This window comes from Chiloscyllium punctatum, chromosome 31 (assembly GCF_047496795.1).
Source record: "Chiloscyllium punctatum isolate Juve2018m chromosome 31, sChiPun1.3, whole genome shotgun sequence".
In the NCBI taxonomy this organism is placed as follows: domain Eukaryota; kingdom Metazoa; phylum Chordata; class Chondrichthyes; order Orectolobiformes; family Hemiscylliidae; genus Chiloscyllium; species Chiloscyllium punctatum.
The window spans coordinates 72,021,446-72,046,347 of record NC_092769.1 but is presented as its reverse complement, the minus strand read 5'-3'; the positions used below and the strand labels follow the sequence as shown (position 1 = coordinate 72,046,347).

Genomic DNA, 24,902 nt, shown 5'->3' with positions numbered 1-24,902 from the left:
GTGCTGCAGATCAGAGTCGAAAAGTGTGGTGCTGGAAAAGCACAGGCGGTTCAGGCAACATCCAAGGAGCAGGAGAGTCGACAAGCTGGAACTGTGCTGAGCTATACCTGGGCTAAGGAGGAGAAAATCATCCAGGCTTCATGGATATCCAGCCAGGTGGAAAATGCACAGATTAGCTTCAGGTTCTGACCAAATAAGCTGAGATTCCTCACTATTTAGGAATTTCAGCAAGACATGGAACTGAGCCAAAGTTCATCCAAGAGTACTCTGATCATCTGCACCCATAAGTGAAGAGAAGAAAAGGGGAGAAATGGGCAAATAAGGTATTTACCAAGAAATAAAGACTTTTCATAATGCTGCCAGTAGACTTGACCCATGTGGTAGGGTTTCACTACAGCCAACCACAGTCTATTTGAGTTGATATCTGTCCAGCCAGCATTTGAAAAGGAAAGGTTAATGGTTCAGATGGAGGCCTTTCATCAGAATATATTCAACATTTTACTCTTGTTTCAGGTTTCCAATTTGCCTACCGTGTGGAACCATCAATCAAATTATCTCTACCTACATCACCAAATTTGAAGAAAAAGTATTTTCTTGTTTCCTTTTTCCTTAACCTTCTATCCTTTTACTTTTTCCCATTAATCTATTCCACCTGTCATCTATTCTCTCTCTATTCTTTCTAACCTTGTGCCATTTTTTAAAGCACTCTGTTCTTTTCCCAACTCTTCCTCTCACTTCTCCTCACTTTCTCAATCCTTTCTACCCTGTTATATCTCCTGCTCTTTCCATTCCACTCTGTCATTGGCCTCCCTAATCCTATCCGTCTGCTCTGTGACTGCTGTTTCTTTTCTGGATGATTGCACTTTCCTAGTTCTGTGGTATTTCTGCAGGTACTTTGTGGTATTTGCTACCTTAACCAGTATGGGGTACTGGATGAGGGTTGTTTGAATGAGTTCATTGTTTCCAGTTCCCCTTTCTCTTTGCGTCATCTTGGGGCTATCTAGTGATAAAGGATGCACCACAGTAGAGACAAGGCTGTACTCTTAGATAATAAAAAAGCTTATTGCATGATAGCAATAAATACAACTACATTTGTTGAGAAAGAATTAACTAGGACCTCATAAAACTGAGACAGATACATCTGCTGCGTCTGAAAGCTAGAACAGATTTCCTTGTCCCTAGGTGTACAAAATAATGAGAGGAATAGATAGAGTCAATAGCCAGAAACTTTTCCCTAGGGCAGGATTGACTGGTACGAGAAGTCATAGTTTGAAAATATTAGGAGGAAGGTACAAAGGAGACATCAGAGGTAGGTTCTTTATGCAGAGAGTTGTGAATGCACTGGAATGCATTGCCAGCTGAGGTGGTGGAATTGAAGTCATTGGGGACATTTAAGCGACTGCTGGACATGCACATGGATAGCAGTGAGTTGAGGGGTGTGTAGGTTAAGTTACTATATTTTACATTAGGATTAAGTCTCAACACAACGTCAGGCCTAGGGACCTGTTCTGTGCTGTACTTTTCTATGTTCTATGTTCTAATCCTATCCTAGGCCATGTTTGACATCAACATAATAGGGACAGTCAGTGTAACCTGATTGTTAAAACCCCTTCCGTTTCTCTGGCTCTGTCAAATCTCTGTCTGCTCCGTCTGCTTTCTCTTTGTCTTACCTCTTCAATTTTCAGTCTCCATTCCAGGGTAAGGGAATGTTTAAAAGTGTGAGGGAACTTGGGGTTTTCTCAACCATTGCTGACACTGAGCAGCAAAAGATCTGTCATTCCTTGCTGGTGTACATTGTGCAGCTGTTCCCTGGGTTACATAGATATGTAATTACTTTACATTTGCACTGTACACATTCCCCGTCTGGGAATCTAATATCACAGCCGAATGTGCCAAGAAGCAATCCCATTCCTTGGCAATGCTTATGAAGCACTCGCAGCGACAGAAGCTAATGTGAAGTTTGTTGATATTTTCTGTCCATTTGCTTTTTGAGGAACTGTGTAAGTGATTATGAAAAGAGTCGAATGATCTGGTCTATGTTGTGTGTTTAACTGTCCCATGGATTTATAGTCATGCAGCACAGAAACAGACCCTTCGGTCCAACCAGTCCATGCTGAACATTGTCCCAAACTAAACTAGTTCTGCCTGCCTGCTCCTGGCCCATATCTCCCCATACCTTTCCTATTCATGTACATTCCTAAGTGTAATTTAAACATTATAACTGTGCCTGCATTCCACCGCTTCCTCAAGAAGTTTGTTACACATGTGAACCACCCTCTATCTAAAACATTTGCCCCCATGTCTTTTTTAATCTCTCATCTCTCACCTTAACAATGTGCCTCCGAGTGTTGAAATCCCCCAACCAAGGGAAAAAAACACCTACCATTAACCCTACCTATAACCCTCCAGATTTTATGAACCTCTGTAAAATCACCTTTCAACCTCCTAAGCTCCAGGATTAGCGACATTTTTCTTCAAAAGTAGAGTGTGAGGCAATTTTAGATTATTTACTTACAGTATGGAAACAGGCCCTTCGGCCTAACAAGTCCACACAAAACCCGCCACCCAGACCCATTCCCCTACATTTACCCCTGCACCTCACACTATGGGCCAATCCGCCTAACCTGCACATTTTTTGGACTGTGGGAGGAAACCGGAGCAAACCCACACAGACACGGGGAGAATGTGCAAACTCCACACAGTCAGTCGCCTGAGACGGGAAATGAACCTGGATCTCTGGTGCTGTGAGGCAGCAGTGCTAACCACTGTGCCACCGTGCCGCCCGTTTAGTGATAGACTGTGCCTTCGAATTCCATTTTATTGCACATCTCTAGTAACCCCTGAGAAGCTGACTTTTTCAATCTCTGCAGTCCTTATGGGTGAAATTACTCCCACACTTCTGTAGGTTAGGAATCCAAAGGGGTGAATTTTACCATCAATCGCCAAGTGCCAATTTCGGGGAGTTTCATGGAGTGTTTCTCTCCATGAGCTCTAGCGGGTTGTCTCCCACAATTCTCCATCGCTAATATATGCACCAAGCCTCTATGGTACGCGCTCTTGCTATCATATGGTCACTCATCACTGCTGAGCAATGCTCCCCTAATTTTATATTTTCCAGCATGCAGACTTCAGAGGTCTGTGCATGACATCAATCTCTGAAACCAGAAGTCAACGTGTCGGGAAGCCATTCGATGTGCGTGGGACCTTGCAGCAGCTGTGCTGCCACTAAGGGAACGTTGCTTCTGGGATCTTCTGGGATTTCTGCTGCCCTGTAGCGTATTTTATGCCCAGAGGTGTACCAGGTTAATCAATGCTCCTTACAGTGTCATAGAGTCTTAGAGCATGGAAACAAGCTTTTAGCCTAATTCGTCTGTATTGACCAAGATTCCTAAACTGAACTAATCCCATTTACGTGCATTTGGCCCATATCCCTCTAAACATTCCCCATCCATTTACCTGTTCAGATCTCTTTTAAATGTTGTAATTGCACCTGCCTCTACCACTTTCTCTGACAGCTCACCCTCTGTGTGAAAAAGTTGCCCTTCATGTCTCTTAAATCATTCCCCTCTCCCCTGAAACCTTCACTGTCTAGTTTTCGACTCCCCTACCATGGGGAAAAGACCTTTGCTATTCACCTTATCTATGCCTCTCATGATTTTATAAACCCCTGTAAGGTCACCCCACAGTCTCCTACACTCCAGGGACAAAAGTCCCAGCCTATCCAGCCTCTCCTTACAACTCAAACCTTCCAGTCTTAATAACATCCTTGTAAATATTTTCTTGCACTCTTTCCAGTTTAATACCATCTTTTCTATAATATGGCTACCAGAATTGTACGAAGGAAAATGAAAAAGAACAAGGTATGAGGGCATATATGTTGACATGGATGCAATTCATTGCAAATAATATTCACTTTCTAACTTTTTTGCTACTCTGCCTATCTGATTGACTGTCATTATAGCAGCAATGATGTGAAGGTGCTGGTGTTGGACTACAGTGGACGAAGTCCAAAGTCACACAACACAGGCAACAGGTTTATTTAAAATCACAAGCTTTCAGAATGGTGCTCCTTCATCAGGTGAAGTGGAGAAAGGTGCACAGGCACAGAATATATAGGCAGAGAGATAATGGCAAGATAATTTCAGGAAATTGAGAATGTTTCTCACTATGCGTATGTGAGAAACCTGAGAATGACGAGAACGAGGGTAGGTCCGATCAAGGACAGTGGTGGGAGACTGTGTATTGAGTCGGAAGAGATAGGAGAGGTCTTGAACAAGTACTTCTCTTCAGTATTTACGAACGAGAGGGACCGTATTGTTGAAGAGGAGAGTGTGAAACGGACTGATAAGCTAGAAGAGATACCTGTTAGGAAGGAAGATGTGTTGGACATTTTGAACAACTTGAGGATAGACAAGTCCCCCGGGCCTGACGGGATATATCCTAGGATTATGTGGGAAGCAAGAGAGGAAATTACAGTACCGTTGGCAATGATCTTCTCGTCTTCACTGGCAACTGGGGTGGTACCAGGGGACTGGAGAGTAGCGAATGTTGTGCCCCTGTTCAAAAAAGGGAATAGGGATAACCCTGGGAATTACAGGCCAGTTAGTCTTACTTCTGTGGTAGGCAAAGTAATGGAAAGGGTACTGAGGGATAGGATTTACGAGTATCTGGAAAGACACTGCTTGATTAGGGACAGCCAGCACGGATTTGTGAAGGGTAGGTCTTGCCTTACAAGTCTTATTGAATTCTTCGAGGAGGTGACCAAGCATGTGGATGAGGGTAGAGCAGTGGATGTAGTGTACATGGATTTTAGTAAGGCATTTGATAAGGTTCCCCATGGTAGGCTTATGCGGAAAGTCAGGAGGCATGGGATAGAGGGAAATTTGGCCAATTGGATAGAAAACTGGCTAACCGGTCGAAGTCAGAGAGTGGTGGTAGATGGTAAATATTCAGCATGGAGTCCAGTTACAAGTGGAGTTCCGCAGGGATCAGTTCTGGGTCCTCTGCTGTTTGTAATTTTTATTAATGACTTAGATGAGGGAGTCGAAGGGTGGGTCAGTAAATTTGCAGATGATACAAAGATAGGTGGAGTTGTGGACAGTGAGGAGGGCTGTTGTCGGCTGCAGAGGGACTTAGATATGATGCAGAGCTGGGCTGAGGAGTGGCAGATGAAGTTCAACCCTGCCAAGTGTGAGGTTGTCCATTTTGGAAGAACAAATAAGAATGCGGAATACAGGGTTAATGGTAGGGTTCTTGGTCAGGTGGAGGAACAGAGGGATCTTGGGGTCTATGCACATAGATCTTTGAAGGTTGCCACTCAGGTGGATAGAGTTTGTAAGAAGGCCTATGGAGTATTATCGTTCATTAGCAGAGGGATTGAATTCAAGAGTCGTGAGGTGATGTTGCAGCTGTACAGGACTTTGGTTAGGCCACATTTGGAGTACTGTGTGCAGTTCTGGTCGCCTCACTTTAGGAAAGATGTGTAAGCTTTGGAGAGGGTGCAGAGAAGATTTACCAGGATGTTGCCTGGAATGGAGAGTAGGTCGTACGAGGATAGGTTGAGAGTTCTCGGCCTTTTCTCGTTGGAACGGCGAAGGATGAGGGGTGACTTGATAGAGGTTTATAAGATGATCAGAGGAATAGATAGAGTAGACAGTCAGAAACTTTTTCCCCGGGTACAATAGAGTGTTACAAGGGGACATAAATTTAAGGTGAAGGGTGGAAGGTATAGGGGAGATGTCAGGGGTGGGTTCTTTACCCAGAGAGTGGTGGGGGCATGGAATGCGCTGCCCGAGGGAGTGGTAGAGTCAGATTCATTGGCGACCTTTAAGCGGCATTTGGATAGGTACATGGATGGGTGCTTAATCTAGGATAGAAGTTCGGCACAACATCGTGGGCCGAAGGGCCTGTTCTGTGCTGTATTGTTCTATGTTCTATGTTCTACCAATAGTGTGATTAGAACTTGAACTTGTCCATGAAAAGGTCTGCAAATTTGATCCCCATGGCTGTTCCGTGTGCCTAGATGAAGGGCTGGTTGTTGAAGATGAAGACGTTGCGGTGACGGATGAGTTTTTCAATGGCATTTGGCGATTGGCAATTGTCGATGTTAAGTACTGAGGCTTTTGCAGCGATGCCGTCATCATGGGGGATGCTGGTGCAGAGTGCCAAAACATCCATTTTGACTCATACTTTTTGTACATTCTTATTTACCTGGAATTATCTTGTCATTATCTCTCCGCCTACATATTCTGTGCCTGTACGCCTTTCTCCATTGTGATTGCAGTCACAAGAAGGGAGCGACACAGGCTACCTGTCCATATTGCTATTCCATGTTAGCATCCTGTCCACTGAGTGCTATTCTTTGCCCAAAATCCAGCATTGTCGAATTGCTTGTCATGGTTCAGGACTGACTGTGGCCCAGTCCCCTGACTGACGAGGAAGGACAGATCTGATTGGTGAGTGACCAGACTTCTGACTGATATGACTGATCTCCTGTCTAGTTGAATTGGTCCTGCAGGACCAAACGTGGCACATTCCCTGACTGTAATGATACGGAACCCCTGACCCTGCATCTCAAGTGCCCGGTTGACCATGTCCATAATATTGGATGATGCCCTTTACCTATTGTGTGAGTACCACTGACTGACAACAGTTCCCCAAGAACTCCCGTTAGACTTTGTGACATAGTCATTTGATTGAATCACATTCAGTGTGTTTGCTGTCTAAGCTTCAGATACATACTACAGGTATGATATTGAAGTATCACAGTGCTATACAGCAACATGTCCAAAGCTTTGACTGGGAGTGTTGCTGAACAAAGAGACTTGCTGTGTAGGTTCATAGCTCCTTGAAAGTGGAGTTGCAGGTAGATGGGATAGTGAAAAAGGTGTTTGGTATGCTTTCCTTTATTGGTCAGAGTATTGAGTACAGGAGTTGGGACGTCATGTTGCGGCTGTACAGGATATTGGTTAGGCCACTGTTGGAATATTGCGTTCAATTCTGGTCTCCTTCCTATCGGAAAGATGTTGTGAAACTTGAAAGGGTTCAGAAAAGATTTACAAGGATGTTGCCAGGGTTGGCAGATTTGAGCTCCAGGGAGAGGCTGAACAGGCTGGGGCTGTTTTCCCTGGAGTGTGAAGGGTGACCTTATAGAGGTTTGCAAAATTATGAGGGCTGTGGATAAGGTAAATAGATAAAGTCTTTTCCCTGGGGTGGGGGAGTCCAGAACTAGAGGGCATAGGTTTAGGGTGAGAGGGGAAAGAATAAAAAAAGACCTAATGGGCAACTTTTTCACATAGAGGGTGGTACGTGTATCGAATGAGTTGCCAGAGGAAGTGGTGGAGGCTGGTACAATTGCAACTTAAGAGGCATTTGGATGGGTATATGAATAGGAAGGGTTTGGAGGGATATGGGCTGGGTACTGACAGGTGGGACTAGATTGGGTTGGGATATCTGATCGGCTGAAGGGGTTGGACTGAAGGGTCTGTTTCCGTGCTGTACATCTCTATGACTCTATGATTATTGCTGGCAATCGTGACAAGCTGCCTGGCTGTATATCTGCACCAAAAGGAAAGTCAGGACAACAGTATGTGAGCCTGTAAGGTTTGAAAAAGGTGGCAATGTGCAAAAGGTAAAGAATGTGCATTCCTGGTATGCACAAGATGAGTGAGCACAAGGAGAGCAAGCTAACAGCCTTGAGATGCCTTGTGAAAATCACAGTTTGAGAACAGCCATTAAATAGCCCTGCACTGCAGGTAAAGGAAACCTCTTCAATCTGAATACTGCCAACCAGCCAATCACCATTAAAACAAACAAATGAATTTCAGGCAATCTGCAAGTAAACCAAGAATCTCAAAATCAACTGCTCAGTGATTGACATTCCATAATCAACACATTATGAGCAACCCAGAAATCAAACTGCATATCCTTTCCTTACTTATTTTTTGGACTCACTTCACATTTCTAATCTGTGTGTATATCTGTGTTGCATTATTATTTCTTCTTCTGTTTAGAAATAATAAATCCACTTTTCTGTTAACTCAAAAAAGGCTGGTTAAATTGGCTTCTTGAGGAAGGGTCACTGGACCCGAAACATTAACTGTGATTTCTCTCCACAGATGCCGTAAGATATGCAGAGCTTTTCCAGCAATTTGTTTTTGTTTCTGATTTACAGCATCCACAGTTCTTTCAGTTTTTGTACATTTATTTTGTCTGGGAGGAAGGTATTCACAAAGGAAGAGATCCTTCTCTTAAATTAATCTTGTTAAGACCAGCGGAGGTTGTAATTAAAGAACAGTTCATCTTTCCTCACTTGAAAACTTAGTGATTTTGGGTTTCCCACCTGGAATCAGAACAAATTGGGGGACCTTGCCCAGCGATTGGTTATAACATTAGCAGAGCTGGAACTAGAATGAGGACGTGAATGGTTTCCTTCTGTGCTATATCATTTTAGAATTCTCTTAATTGCATATTTTTCATATTGAAATGCTTGATAAGTACAACTTCCTTTGTGTGTGAGCCTGTGTAGGGACTGCTCACTATCACCCGGAGTGCAAGCTGCCCGTGGTTGATTTAGGGAGTAGCTGCTATTGCGTTTCCCTTTCATAATAAGATGAACTCAGTACACACTGGGAAAGTGTCCATATTGCTCTGTCTGACAAGATACCAAAGTTTCCTTCATTTGACACTGCCAAGAGCAATAAGTATCCTAGGTAACAATATATTACTCAGCTCTGAAATGACAGCTTGCTTAATGCAATACTAGAGTCATTGAGTTTACACTCCTCCAGTTCTCTGTGTTGTGAGTTCTCAATGGCTTTAAAATTATATTAAGCAATAAGTGGTCAAATGCTTACATGTTTGTTTGAAATTGCTTTGTTCACTGTTTTACTAGAGGCATTAGCCTGTTCAAAATGAGTTGTGCTAAACAGCATAAATAGAATTGAAGTTGAAGATCTCAAGTTCATTCACTCGTACCCTGGAGTACAATTTCAAGGATGGTCCTTTACTATTTATCAGAAACAAAGAATTTCCCATGAAAGTAAAAAAAAAACTTTCAGCTCTGACTGGGAATTATTTGAAATGTTGTGCCAAGATGGCAGAGGCAAAAACAACCTTATTGTTCAAAATATAATGGTTGTTTAGATTTTTATTGTTTATTCACAGGATGTGGGCCTTGCTAAATCGGCCAGCATGTATTGCCCACCCACAATTACCCTTGAGGAGATGGGTGGTGATCTTCCACCTTCAATTACTGCAACCATTGGGGAGAGTATATCCACAGTTCTCTGAGTGACAGAGTTCCAGGATTTTGACCCAGCAACAGTGAAGGAACAGCTAATATTGTTCCAAGTCAGAGTGATGTGCACCTTGGAGGGGAATTTGTGGTTGTAATTTCTATGTATTTGCTACCCTTGTCACTTAAGAAGCCTTAGTGAGTTATTCCAGTGTATCTTGTAGGGGTGGGGGAGTTGGGGGGAGTGATTACTGAATTTTGAAGGAGTTAGATGGGGTCCCAGTCAAGTGGCCTTCTTTGTCTTAAATGGTGTCAAGCTTTTTGAGTGTTGTTGGAGCAGCACTCATTTAGGCAAGTGGACAGTATTCCGTCACATTGTGCTTTGCAGATGATGGGCAGACTTTGAGAAGTCAGGCGTTAAGTTCCTTGCCACAAAATTTCTGACAGGCTTTGGTAGTCACAGTGTTTTTATGGCTGGCGCAGTTCAATTTTTGGTCGATGGTAACACTCAGGATGTTGATTGCAGGGAATTCAATGATGATAATTCCATTGAATGCCAAATGATGATGGTTGGATTCTGTCTTGTTGAGAGATAGTCACTGCCTCTCATTCTGGTGTGCATAGGTCACTTGAATGACAACTTTTAAGAAACCGGAGCATTAATACTCATCATCATCAAAGAATTCTCACAGTATGGATACAAGCCATTTGGCCTAACAAGTCCACATCAACCCTCCAAACAGCATTCCCCCCAGACCCATCCCCTACCCTATTCCTGTAACCCTGTATTTCCTGCAACTAACCTACACATATTTAAACACTATGGGCAATTTAGCATGGCCAATACACCTAACTTGCACATCTTTGGACAGGCCATTTGTTTTCTTAATTATCTTATGGTTTATTTTGTTAAAGAGTGAGCATAAAGTTAAATGGCAAGTCAGCTTTTGAGTTGCTTGGGTAACCAATATTTGAGAATTTGTGCTCCTTCATCACTGTCCTTGCTGATCTTCACTGCTTCAAGTTCACCAATATCTCTGTCTCTCTCTCTCTCTTCCTCCCTGCTGCTGTTGCTTGTGTAATAAATATGCAGCCTGAGCAGCTTTTTGAGAAATTAGTGTTCGGGATTTCTATTGGCCTTTGTGTGAATCTGTGCTAGTGGGACCAACTTTATTTTTCAAAGAGCAGGAATGATGTTCTGAATGGCCTCCTTCTACCTGTTTCTAGACATCCATATTGATGATTTTTATAAACATAGGAATACAGTTGTCCCCCCGTATACGTAGGTGATATGTTCCAACGCCTACCACGGATGTATGAAACTTGGGATAGTAGTGAACCCTATCATTAAATGGGAAACTTACCTCCCCGACAGCTGCCTGGAATTATTTTTGGAATGTTCGAGGTCATGTTGCAGCTGTACAGGACATTGGTATATGGACAACTGTATAGGAATTAGGAACGGAAGTAGACAATTAAGCCCTTTGAGTCCACCATTAACATGATCATGGCTGATCTTATCCTGATCTCAACTCCACTTTTCTGTCTGCTCCAAATAGCCCCTTATCCCACTTTTCATCAGAAACATATCAATTTCTTTCTTGAATCTGTTTATTGATTCTGCCTCCACTGCACTCTGGGGCAGGGAGTTCCATTGATTCAAAATTCTCTGAGTGAAATAGTTTTTCCTGATCTCTGTTTTGAACCTATTTCCTCTCACTCTATATCTATCACCTCCTGTTCTAGACTATCCAATAAGGGAGAACATTAGTTCAAAGTCTACTTTATTAGTCCCCTTTAGGTCTCTATGTACCTCAAACAGATTCCCCCTCATTCTTCTGGACTGCAGCGAGAACAATCCCAAGCTATTCAACTGCTTCTTGCACGACAGCCTTTTTGTACCTGGAATCAATCTGGTGAACCTCCTCCGAACTGCCTCCAGTGCTACTAGAAGGAAGGAGACCAAAACTGGAAACAAAGATACTAAATGAGTATTTTGCATCAGTGTTTACTGTGGAGAAGGACATGGAAGATATAGAACGTTGGGAAATAGATGGTGACATCTTGAAAAATATCCATATTACAAAGGAGGAGGTGCTGGATGTCTTGAAATGCATAAAAGTGGATAAATCCCCTGGACCTGATCAGGTGTACCCTAGACCTCTGTGGGAAGCTAGGGAAGTGATTGCTGGGCCCCTTGCTGAGATATTTGTATTATTGATAGTCACAGGTAAAGTGCCGGAAGATTAGAGGTTGGCTAACATGGTGCCACTGTTTAAGAAAGGTGGTAAGGAAAAGCCAGGGAACTATAGACCAGTGAGCTTGACATCGGTGGTGCACAAGTTGTTGGATGGAATCTTGAGGGATAGGATTTACATTTATTTGGAAAGGCAGGGACTGATTAAGGATAGTCAGCGTGGCTTTGTGCATGTGAAATCATGTCTCACGAACTTGATTGAGTTTTTTGAAGAAGTTACGAAGAGGATTGATGAGGGCAGAGTGGTGGACATGATCTATATGGACTTCAGTAAGGTGTTCGACAAGGTTCCCACGGGAGACTGGTTAGCATTTTTAGATCTTAGATCTCATGGAATACAGCCATTTGGACACAGAACTGGCCAAAGATAGAAGATAGAGGGTGGTGGTGGAAGTTAGCTTTTCAGACTGGAGGCCTGTGACCAGTGGTGTGCCATAAGAATGGGTGCTGTGTCCACTGCTTTTCGTCGTTGACATAAATGATTTGGGTGTGAACATAGGAGGTATAGTTAGTAAGTTTGCAGTTTCACCAAAATTGGAGGTGTAGTGGACAGCAAAGAAGGTTACCTCAGAGTACAACGTGATCTTGATCAGATGGGCCAATAGGCTGAGGAGTGGCAGATGGAGTTTCATTTAGATAAATGTAAGATACTGCATTTTGAAAAGGCAAATCAGAGCAGGACTTATACATTTAATGGGGAGATCTTGGGGAGTGTTGCTGAACAAAGAATCCTTGGAGTGCAGGTTCATATTTCCTTGAAAGTGGTGTCACAAGTAGATACGCTAGTGAAGACGGCATTTGGTATGCTTTCCTTTATTGGTCAGAGTATTGAGTACAGGAGTTGGAGGTCAGCTTGTGGCTGTAGAGGACGTTGGTTAGGCCACTTTGGAATATTGCATGCAACTGTAGTCACCCTCCTATTGGAAGGATGTTGTGAAACTTTAAAGGGTTCAGAAAAGATTTACAAGGATGCTGCTAGGACTGGATGATTTGAGTTACAGGGAGAAATTGAATAGGCTGGGGCTGTTTTCCTTGGAGCGTCGGAGGCTGAGAGGTGACCCTATAGAGGTTTATAAAATCATGAGGGGCCTGGATAGGATAAATGGACAAGGTCTTTTCCTGGTTGGGGGGGGGGGGGGGGGGGGAAGGGGTGGAGGCAGACCAAAGGGCTTGGGTTTAGGGTGAGAGGGGAAAGATATAAAAGGGGCTACTTTTTCACATAGAGGTTGGTGTGCGTATGAAATGAGCTGCCACAGGAAGTGGTGGAGGCTGGTATAATTACAACATTTAAAAGGCAAGCACCTGGGTGTATGTATGAATAGGGAATGTTTAGAGGGATATGGGCCAAGTGCTGGTAAATGGGACTAGATTAGATTCAGATATTTGGTCGGCATGGATGAGTTGGACCGAAGGGTCTGTTTCTGTGCTGCACATCTCTGTGACTCTATGACTCTAATTCTGCAGGTGTGGTCTCACCAATGCCTTACATAATTGTAGCCATGACGTGGAGGTGCTGGTGTTGGTCTGGGGTGGATAAAGTTAAAAGTCACACAACACTAGGTTGTGGTCCAACAGGTTTATATGGAAGTACAAGCTTTTGGAGCACTGCTGCTTCATGAGGTAGCCAGTGGAGCAGGATCATAGGACACAGAATTTATTGTAAAAGGTCTAAGTGTCATACAACTGATGCGATGAATTGAATAAACCTATTAAGTCTTTAGTCACTTAGAATGGGTTGCAGGTTTTGATTCATTAATATGTAAATACCAGAACTTCTTTCAAGTCACATTACATAGATAACTTAAGGTTTTATAAAAAAAAAGGTGCCATCTCAGCTCAGATAATGCATTAAGGGTGTGAGGTTAGAATCTGTCTGTATTCCAACTTGGAGTCAGACTGTTTCTATTCCCAAAGTAGGAATTTATAAAATGTCATATAGACTGACTGCCTACAGATTGTGTGCTTTTTGAACAAAATAGAATGTATCTGCAAATACAAATGTGCAAATGTAAAATTCACCCCACAGTCTTATATTCACGTGTGTGTGCACTCATGTGGGAGAGAATGTGTGAGTGTGTGTGTGTGCACGAGTGTGATGGAGTATATGCCTGTGAGAGGGTGTGTGTGTAAGTATGAGTGTGTGTCTGAGAGAGAACTTGTGTATGAGAGAGGGTCTGCATCAGTGTGTGTGTGATCATGTGTAAGAGTGTGCAAATGTGTGTGATTGTGTGTGAGTGTGTATAGTGTACTGGGGTCACCTGTAGTGTGACGTGAACCCAAGATCCTGGTTGAGGCTGTCCTCATGTGTACCGAACTTGGCTATCAGCCTCTGCTTGGTGACTCTGTGTTGTTGCATATCCCAAAGTCCACTTTGGAGGAAAATCACCTGAAAGTCTGAGGCTGAATGTCCTTAACCACTGAAGTGTTCCCTTCAGGTAACATCACTGTCTGGCGATTGTTGCGCGGTATCCAATCATCTGTTGTGGTGTCTGCTTGGTCTCGGCAAAATACCATGCCTCGGAGCATCCTTGCCTCTGCTTGGTCTCGAGAATATATGGGATCTTTTACTATAAATTCAGTGTCCTAAGATCCTGCCCCAGTAGCTAGCAGTGCTCCGATAGCTTGTATTTCCAAATAAATCTGTTGTTGTGTGATTTTTAACTTTATGTAATTGTAACAACATTACTTAAATGATCCAGTCCTTTCATAATTTGCTTTTCTTATTCTGTGCTGTCCCTGCATACCCACTTTCTGTAATTCATGCACAAGGACACCCAGATCCCTCTGCACTGACACACCGAATCTGCTTTCCATTTAAATAATAATTTGCACTTTTATTTTTCTGGCCAAAATGGACAACAACTTTACATACTACTTGGTCCTGTTCTTTCTATAAAATCATTTAATTATCTTGTTAAAAATGTGCCAAACAGTTTGTGCACAGTTAGATCCTGCGAAATACAATGTGACAATAACTAGTTCATTTGATTTCATGGTGTAGATTGAGGTGAATATTGGTTCCAGAACTTTGTTTGTCAATGAAATGACCATGGACTCTCACTTGTGAAGGTAGTTGGGAGGTTCTCAGTTTACTATCTCATCCGAAAGATGGCACCTCTGCTGTGACTTGGTGGTTGAACTCTTTCCCCCTCTGAGTTGGAAGATTGCGTTCAAATCCCACTCCAGATCTTGTGGGCAAAAGTCAAGGCAGGCACGCCAATGCAATACAGAAAGGGTACCATGTGGCTGTCTTTTGGAGAAAACATTAAACCAATGCTGCAGCTGTCCCGTCAGGTGTGCATCAAAGATCTCTTGGCAGTATATAAATGCTGTACTTTGCTTTTCTCATCCCAGGTCAGTGGTGGGAGTGTCAGCCCGGATGTTAATGCTTTGGCACTGTCCATGCAATGTAATACTTCATAAAAACTGCAAGAGCTGTGAATGCTGGAAATCAGAAACAAGACCAGAAATTGCTGGAAAAGCTCTGCAAGCCTGGCAGAATCTGTGGAGAGAACTCAATGTTTCGGTCCAGTGACCCTTCCTCAGAACCAAAAGACAGCCATGTGGTTCTGAGGAAGGGTCACTGGACTCCAAAGCGTAACTCTGGTTTCTCTTGAGGATGCTGCCAGACCGGCTGAGCTTTTCCCAGCAATTTCTGTTTTTGTTTGTGGCAAAAAAAACCCTTCTATTTGCAGTGTGTAAATTTAGGTCAGTGTGATTTGAAAGACATTCAATGTGCTGATGTTCTGTCTGGCCCCAGAGTTGGGGACCATTTGCTTGGAAGGTTCCAATGGGCTCATGCATTTAGGGGCGCCCTTGAAATCTGAGCTGTAAGAATACTTTTTGCCTCCGAGGAAACCTGCAGAATACAATGCAATGAATCAAGTTCGTCTTTCCACTCACCCGTGCCCGGTGCATGCTCCAAATAGTGCAGTTGACGATGAGATTAGAAGCAACAGTGGCTTTGTGTTCCCCATCCATTCCTCGGCGATGGTCCAGGCGACTCCTTTCCCGCCAGAGTTTCGAGCCGAGTCCACGTGCGGGAAGCGGTGGCGGTTAAAATAGGAAAACGGGCGCAAACTAAAACAACAACAACAAAACTTCTGAAACAGGAGGGTGGGAATGTCGTATTTGGGGAGGACCAGTAAAAATATGAGGTAAAACACTCACCCATCCGTGAAAACATCCTCGAAATAACAAAAAAAGGAGGGGAAAACAGGTGTCGACGACGATCCTTTCGACAATTTTGTAGCTGAAACAAAGCCGAACCCCTTCAATTTTTTTTTGTAAATGTATAGTTTAGGTGAGTTTGTTGATGATTGAGACGTTTGATAGGATAAGTGCTAAGTTGCCAGTAGCCTGGGGTTGAAAACTTGGTTCAATTAAATGAAAGTTACATCTTGTCCCACCTCCAAAGTAATTTTGTTTTCCAAAATAAAAACCTTAATTCACCCCTGGCAGGGGACCCCACCCCCCCCCGGGGACCCCACACCCCCCCCCCCCCCCCCGCCATTATCTTATTCAAACGTTTAAGTATTATTTTAAATCTCTTGCCCCCCCCCCACACAAAATACAATGAAATTATATGTTAAACCTTCTTTCTCCTCCATTCAAAGTCATGAAGGTAACGCTTTGACGTCCAAAAATCAAGTTATCCCTTCTCTCCAGCGTGAAAGATCTAAGTGTTGCCCTTAACTTTGGTTTGGATAAAAGCTCTGAGCGGGCAGATTTCTGTCCTGGGCAACACCTGGTGGGATTGCCTGGCTGACCTGTCTGTCAACCTGGTTTCACACCCGGGTCTTACGAAAATGCTTTGGGTGCAGAGCTCGACAAGAGCAAATGCTGATGGGGGCTTGTTGGCATTTTCTTCACCAGACATAGGTGGGCTGGGTTGGTGTGGCAACAGAAAAAAAATGATCAGTCCTACCCTCTTCTTGAACCTTTGCAGCAAACTCCTGCACAGATCCCTTTGTGGACCTGTTTGTCAAATGCTTGGTACACCTTGGGGCAGTGCACCAAATGTTCAGCAACTTGATGAGGCATCAAATTATACTGAGGTTTTTACAGAATTTCATTTTCAAAGCATCGACTTCATATGTAAGTTTGTGTAATGGTTCAAATTTGAACTACCCATAAGTCACAATACAATATATTTCCATATAAAATACAGATTCTGTGGCCTCTCACAGCACTTAGAATTACGTTTCATATTTATAATATGCATATTTATAAATGTATTCATTTGTGGGATGTGGACATCGCTGGCTGGCCAGCATTTATTACCTGCCCCTAGTTACCCTTGAGAAGGTGGTTCTGAGCTGCCTTCTTGAACTGCTGATAAGGTTCCCCATGGTAGGCTCATTCAGAAAGTAAGGAAGCATGGGTTACAGGGTTATTTGGCTGTCTGGATACAGAATTGACTGGCCCATAGAAGGCAGAGAGTAGTCGTAGATGGAAAATATTCAGCCTGGAGTTCGGTGACCCGTGGTGTTCCACACGGATCTGTGCCTCAGCACCTCTGCTGTTCTTGATTTTTATAAATGACTTGGATGAAGAAATGGAAGGGTAGGTTAGTAAGTTTGCTGATGACATGAAGACTGATGGATAAAAGCAAATTACTGCGGATGCTGGAATCTGAAACCAAAAGAGAAAATGCTGGAAAATCTCAGCAGGTCTGGCAGAATCTGTAAGGACAGAAAAGAGTTGACATTTTGAGTCTAACTGACCCTTTGTCAAAGCAGCTTTTTTGTCAGCTCTTTTCTCCTTACAGATGCTGCTAGACCTGCTGAGATTTTCCAGCATTTTCTCTTTTGGTTGAAGATTGATGGAGTTGTGGATAATATGGAGGGCTGTGGTAGGTTGCAATGGGACATTGACAGTATGCAGAACTGGGCTGATAAGTGGCAGATGACGTTCAACCTGGAAAAGTATGAAATAATTCATTTTGGAAGATTGCATTTGAATGGAGAATGCAGGGTTTAAGGCAGGATTCTTGGCAGTGTGGAGGAACAGAGGGATCTTGGGATCCATGTCCATATATCCCTTAAAGTTGCCACCCAAGTAGATAGTGTTTTCAGAAGAGATGTGATGTGTTGGCTTTCATTAGCAGGGGGATTGAGTTTAAGAGCCGTGAGTTTATCCTACAAGTTTATAGAGCCCTGGTTAAATCACACTTGAAATATTGTGTTCAGTCTGGTCGCCTCATTATTGGAAGGATGTTGAAGCTTTAGAGAGGGTGCAGAAGATACTTAGCAGGATGCTGTCTGGACTAGAGGGCATGTCTTATGAAGAAAGGCTGAGGGAGCTGAGGCTTTTCTCATTGGAGCAAAGAATGGTGAGAGGCGACTGGAAAGAGGTGTACAAGATGATGAGAGGTATAGATGAAGTGAATAGTCAGAGACTTTTTCTCAGGGCAGTAATGACTATCACAAGGGGGCATAATTTTAAGGTGATTGGAGGAAGGTTGAGGGGAGATATCAGAGATCTGTTCTTTACACAGAGAGTTGTGAGTGTGTGGAATGTACTGCCAGTGATGGTGGTGGTGTCAGATACATTAGGGACATTTAAACAACTCTTGGATAGGCAATGGATGATAGTAAAATGAAGGCTATGTAGGTTGTTTTGATCTTAGAGTAGGATAAAAGGTCGGTACAAAGTGAAATGCTGAAGGGCATGTACTATGTTGTTCTGTTTTATGTTCGATAAATGGGGAAAGAATTGAGAATGTACCACATATATACATTGTTTGGAAATACGAAGTGAGTCCAAACAAAAAGTTAAAAGATATATGAGCCAGTCTCTTTGGATGGTTTGTGTTTTGGTTTTCATGCCCAGTCCCTTTAGAATCTGTGAAGCAGCATCATTTTTATAATCCTTTCGTGTTCTGCATCTGTTTCCTTATTCATTTCAGAGCTCCCCAGTCAACTTTTTCTGATTGAATTACATCCTTGCTGTATTGAGGGCTGTAAAACTGCACACAGAATGACCAGTACAGCCTGATCAATGCTGAAAACAGTGGCAGGTAAATGTTCAACTCATACCTTCTTATTTATAACCTGACGTACTGTATGCTTTCTTTACAACTACCAGACAGTGAGTATCCATATACACATGCACTTTCCAGCTGGAGTCACTGCGTAATTAGCAGGTGCCCATTGATGTTTCTTTCCATCCCCAAGTAAGGAACTGGAATGACAAAAGTAGTCCCATTAACTGCTACCCTGACTAAAATAAACTTTCGCAGAGAATCCAGTCTGGAACCTTCAGGTCTGGATGGTTTAATGCTAAAACAGTTGGTGTCCTGATCCATTAGCCTGACCGGAAAGCTCCCTACTTAAGTAGTTCCATGTAATGTTTGTGATGTTTCAATAAAAAAAAAACTGGGTTAAATAGACCCCTTCTGTACTATAATCTTCTGTTGTTCTGTGATGTATTTGCCAGTGAGATACTCACCCTGTCCACTGCTGGCACACAGTAACATTGCATTATTACATATGAAATATTCTTCATGTCATTGCTAGTGTCAGTTTTTTGATTTATTGAGTAAGTGCACCCAGAGTTGGATACTGATGATCGAGATCAGAAGAACCTATGTTGAATGGCTGACTTTCATCTGTATTTTCAGACAGCAAGTTGAGTAGCTGCACAGTGAAAATGCTGATATGCATTTACTGGTCCTTATAGGCCACATTTTGTATTTTGGCAGGCATCTTGAAGTAGGCACACAAAATTCCTGTCAGAGCCCCATCATCTATGGAAATGCTGGTTCTCTGATGCCAATAGGACATTGCTGCAAATTTGAAACACCAATGGACGGAGTCAACCCTTCACACACCATACGCATTTAAACTTGATGCATAGCAATCTTAGGAGAAAGTGAGGACTGCAGATGCTGGAGATCAGAGTCGAGAGTGTGGTGTTGGAAAAGCACAGCAGGTCAGACAGCATCTGAGAAGCAGGAGAATCGATGTTTCGGTCAATTCTCCTGCTTCTCAGATGCTGCTTGACTTGCTGTGCTTTTCTAGCACCATACTCTTGGCAGAGGAGTCTAACCCAGAAGTCTTCAAAGGCACAGTTGTAGACTGCTCCAAAATGCTTTACTTATTTAAAAAAAGGTTGTTTTTAAACAATGTTCTTCCTGCCCCCTTTCAAAAATCAATTGTCCCCTCCCCCCATCCAACTTTCCACTACCCTCTGCTGACAGCATCTCCCCTTTACCCTTAACCTACCTGTTCTGCTCGAGTCCATGGAGAATCAGTGATATGTAGACAGTGTATGGGGAACTCACTGATGCATTGAGGTTCAAACATGAAAATAGTTTGGGTCTTTGATGCCTTGTGTTGGTTGAGCTTGCTTTGTGATCTGATGGAAGTGGACATTTCAAAACATCAAAATCAACTTTTGATTATAGAGCCTTTAAAGTAGTAATAACTGTGATACCTAAAGGAATTCAGGGATGTTATAGGACAACACTTGGTCGAATACCAAATTTTAATATATGCTGGCAAAAGGAGAGAAACAGACATACGTTTAGGGATTTCTAGGGTTTAGGATCTAGGCTGCTGAAGGCACAACTATGAGAAATCAGGGAAGCACAAGACCAGAAATAAAGGAACACCTAAATCCTGGAGAGTTGTAGGACTGGAAAAGGCTACAAAGATAAGATGGTGTGAAGCCATGGAGAGTTTTGATTACAAGGATAAGGATCTGATTTGTGTCAGCTAATCTCAGGGCCCTGGAATATAGAAAAGATAGTGATTCAAGGCTCTTATTTCTAACTACTATGCCGTGACTGTGGAATCATATGTGTGTGGATATCTGACAAGGCATGACTGAGTTTGTAATTCTCTCCACAGTTGAATACCCTATGGTGACTTTATTAGACTGGCTCATCAATAAATAAGTAGTCATTTGGGTGGTGTACCTATGACTAAGATAATAAGAAATAGGAACAGGAGTAGGCCATTTGGCCCCTTGAGTCTGCTCTGCCATTCAAAAGCATTAAGGCTGATTCAACATTCCTCAAGGATAAATTACGTGGAAATAAAAGCAAAGTACTGCAGATGCTGTAAATCTGAAAAAAAACATAGTGCTGGTGAAACACAGCAGGTTTGGAAGTATCTAGAGAGAGAGAAGCAGAGTTAACGTTTTAAGTCAGCTGTGACTTAACTGAACTGGGAACTTTGTTCCTCTTCCACAGAGGTTACCAGGCCTGCTGAGGTTGTCTAGCACTTTCTGTAAATGACTGGTTTAAAACTAATGCTTTTTTTTTGAAACTATAAGCAATGTTCGCACCAAAGGGGCTGAGTGCCACTATTGATTGATTTTGCACTATTAATTATATTAATTTCCCATACTGTTCTACTTGGGTCAACTTTGAGTCAGAAAGATCTGCAGTAAGGAAAAAGGCCCTTTGGCCCGTCCCTTCCATGCTGGCCAAAAACAATCTAATTATTCTAATCCCATATACTTAGCCCATAGCCACTTCTTATGCCTTGGCGTCACAATTGCACATCTAAGTACTTAAATGTTTTGAGGGTCTCTGCTTCTGTCAGCCTTGCAGGCATCAGACTAATATATGTCAAAACTGAAAAATCTGTGGATGCTGTAAATCAGAGACAAAAATAGAAATTGCAGGAAAAGCTTGGCGAGTTTGGCAGTATATGAGGGGGGTAATCAGAGTTAACGATTCGTGTCGATTGACTCTTCCTCAGACCTAACCAGACATGACCTGCTTAAATTGCAGTCCTCTTAATAAAAACAACTTTTAAAAATGTAAATAAAAATGGATCTTGAACAGGCATAAGCATCACCAGTAGTGTGACCTGTTGGGGCAAAGATATGCAATTTGGAAAAGATTAGATGTAAGGTGTATGGGTGCAGGTGTGTTTAAAGTAGTGTTTTGTTTTTGCCCTACTTTGAGTCAGCAAAGCACGATGCGGTGTTAATAGAGGAACCGCTAACCAGCCATGTGCTGCTGTGCCTTGTCCCAGATTACTGCATTGTGTGTCTGTGTCTACCCCATTCTGTGTGTATTCCTCCGCCGTGCATGCAAAAGCATCCAATGCGATCAGCTATCCAGCCATCTGCCGGGGAGAGAGAACCGCTTGCTTGAAACTAGTGAACCGTTAGCCAGAATTGCACAAGCCCTTATCCGTATTGACCAGAATATCTCATGCCGGATTATTTCATTGGCAGGGTTCAGGAGTCTGGATGCCGTAACTCGCAGCATCCGCTGCAACCTCTCTGATCAAGGGAGAAGAGAGAACCGAGAGAGATGTGTGGATTTAAAATCTAATCGCCTTCAGCTTTGTGTACAGGGAAGGCTGATTTCGCCAGATAAAGGTACGTGTGCAACCCCCGAGGATGTTGAGGGGGAAGGGATGGGTGCAAAATAAAAGGGGTGCACTTAATTATTGCTAGATGCGGTCTCCATTCATCAAAATGTTGTTGCCGACTCCCCCGTTCCTGTGATGGGTTGGATGCCTAATGCTACAATCGGTTACCGGAGATTTCGAGCGTTCGGGAAATAGAGATATTTCGACCACGCACTTAAGGTTCCTTCGTGTTCGGATTACCTTGCATCTAAAAATTAGACGAAGGATATTGTTGCATTTTTGATCAGTAAAGATCAAATCTGGACGCTCGTCGGCATCCTGTCTTTTGAATAACGAAATGCCTAAATAATGCTGGTTTGTTGTCGCGGAAACGTTGTGATTTCTAACGATTTTCTTTTGGTTTCATTGCATAATGTTTTGGGGGGAGCAAGAGACATGTTGCAGACACGGGTTTTCCCCGTCGCTATGCGTTTGGAAAATATTCCTATAAAGAATGACTCCTTAGTCGAGTCACTCACCATACAGTTGGAACTGATGTGCTTTTTAAAAAGACAGGTCAGCTCCTGAGCATGTTCAAGAGATACGGTGCTGTGCAATTGCGTATGTGATTTATCATTTTTTCAGTGTCAGATTAATTCCTTTAAAGTGCAATCAAATCTAGTCTCCACAAACAATAGGGGCTAGTCACGTCTCTGATCCATTTCTAGCTGATCTCCAATAGGATCCATTCCCTGGAAAGCTGACTGGATCTTGTTTCCTCCTGTAATTTTGTTGTTGTTGGTTGCTGAATATCAAGTTCTAGTCAAGATTGAGCAAATGCTACTTCCCAATTACCATGAAATAATTTTTATTCTCTGTGGCAGAGCAGCTACAGTGAGAAGCAGAGAATTACAGTATTTTGATTCTCTGGTTATAGTCGAAGGATTCCATCATTTTTGTATCCACCATCTTGCCATGCACAGATTCTGGTCTAGTGGGTGAAATCGTAGGTGGTGCCACTCTTCAGTGCAGCCTCTTCTTTCAGCGTACCCTTTTCCTTAGAAAAGTGCCCTTTGGCTAAAAGTGCTTAGAAAACTAACTTGGGTGATTCTTTCTACAAACATATCTAATCATTCCATCATGAAAAGTTAACAAATCTGTGCACTTCGCTAAGCATAAGATTTTATTCAAGTTTATCATTATATTCAATTAATTACCCATTTTAGAACATTAAATTTCTGCTCCTTCCACCAAAAATCCTATGCTTGCTATTTTTATGAGTTTTTATTAACTTTTTCTTCCTCAGTTGTCAGATGCCAGAGGTTGCAATTCCCTTAGAATAGGTGGGGAATCTACAATTCTCAGAAAAATTGAAAGAGTTCACAAAGCACTTGCGCACTGAATGGAATATTCGCAGGTTGATTACTTTTGACTATTGAGGGAAGCCCTCATAAGGACTATTTTGCATCATTTTTATTTACAGTAACAGGAGTTCACTGCATAGCAGGTCAAATTACAACCAGTATGGAATGCTAAGGTCACAAACAAAAGTGCCCAGAATGAATTCTGTGAACCCTGGCAATCTTGTCCATGAAACTCAGGGAACTTAGACCGTACTTTCTTATTTATTTCTTCTCAGATTGATCCTTGGAGATTATGAAGCACTGTTTTTGGGACTACTGTTTCATTCGGTGGGAAAATCTTAAATCAGACCACTAGGATCTTATTATCAGCAATTTGTGATACTTGAAAATACTTGTGTCACAAACTAACTTAAATTTGGCTACTTTTAAAGAAATCTCAGCGATAATCAAGTATTGGAACGATTACTTATCTTCATTGCATGTAGCATAAGAAAATAAGACCCCTCGATTAAGCACATTAAACCTCACAACTCAACTGAGCTACTAAAAACAAAAAAATGCTGGAGATCACAACAGGACAGGCAGCATGACTAGAGAGAAAGCAAGCTAACATTTTGAGTCTAGATGACTCTTCATCAGAGCAAAGTGAAGTATGGAGGGGGCAGCATTTATGCAACTGTTGGGTAGCCTTGGAGTGGTGTTTTTGATTCAGATTCAGCATCTGCAGTAATTTGCTCCTCACCTCAGCTATTACTTGATTCATAGTGGAATTTAGCGACGATTCCAATCAACAATGTGTGTCTCTCGATGTCCAGTGTTTGATCCTTGTGCAGTATAGTTCTCTTAGTTCTGCTGATGGAGAACCCTGAAGTTGAATTACAGGATTTTCTGCCTTGTGAAGTTTATGATGTGACATTATTAATGATCCTTTAGATCTGTTCATCCCACGATTTTGACTGATTTCCATTTAGTTTGACCTGTTTTCAAATGTTTAATATCCTTGCCCCTTTTATGTCAGGAAACAGTTTATTCCAGAAAGAATTATTGCTAATTCATTCAATCCATGAACAATTATTAAAGTTCTGAAGTTTACAGTATCACAGTGGGTGTCTGTGATGTCAGAATACATGTGACTCCAAGACTCAATGATACCCTCCAGTCTCAAGGCCTGGATGACTCTTGTCAATTTGTGTGCTAAGTTGTAATTTTAAATGTTTTACATGTTGTGCAGTTCTTCATCCTGCAAGTCACCCTCATTTAGTTTCTTCACATTGTGGAGGCCAGAACAATTCAGCCGATGACAGTGTCCGCTGAGATTGTGGTGTCATCTCTTGCCCTTTTGGTAATGTGTTTGAGTTTCAAAAGACATGTCATTCCTTACATTTTTTTGTTATCTCTTGGTAACTCAGCTGAAACTATCGACATTAGTTCTTTAGAGGGGAGAAAATATGGGAGCTCTTAATCAGAACTCACATCATGTGAGTTAATTGACGCTTTCTGGATTATATCAGTTGATTTTAATGCTCTGCACCCAGGCATTCTTATATCATTGGCTGACTGAGAAAAATCAAATGTAGTGGCGCTGATGCCAGTGGCTATACTGTAGATTCATTGTGAAAGGTTTCCATGTAGGTGGCTCTAGAGCAATGCTGTCTTTTCCAAAATGTATCCCTAGGGCTGGAATCTGTCAGGGAAAACTATAATACTCTTTAGGATTGGCTCATGCTAGA

General features: G+C 42.4%; 1 protein-coding gene across 9 annotated transcripts in view; it reads left to right on the top strand.

Moving 5' to 3' along the window:
- Positions 1 to 21,530: 21,530 nt before the first annotated feature.
- LOC140457050 (spectrin beta chain, non-erythrocytic 1-like) overlaps positions 21,531 to 24,902 on the top strand; it is a 300,358-nt gene continuing 296,986 nt past the window's right edge. For 8 of the 9 annotated variants that reach the window (XM_072550997.1, XM_072550996.1, XM_072551001.1 and 5 more), the window contains exon 1: positions 21,531 to 21,836. The gene's annotated coding sequence lies outside the window, so the exon portion shown is untranslated. The remainder of the gene's footprint in view (positions 21,837 to 24,902) is intronic. The other variant, XM_072551002.1, reaches the window with a different exon arrangement.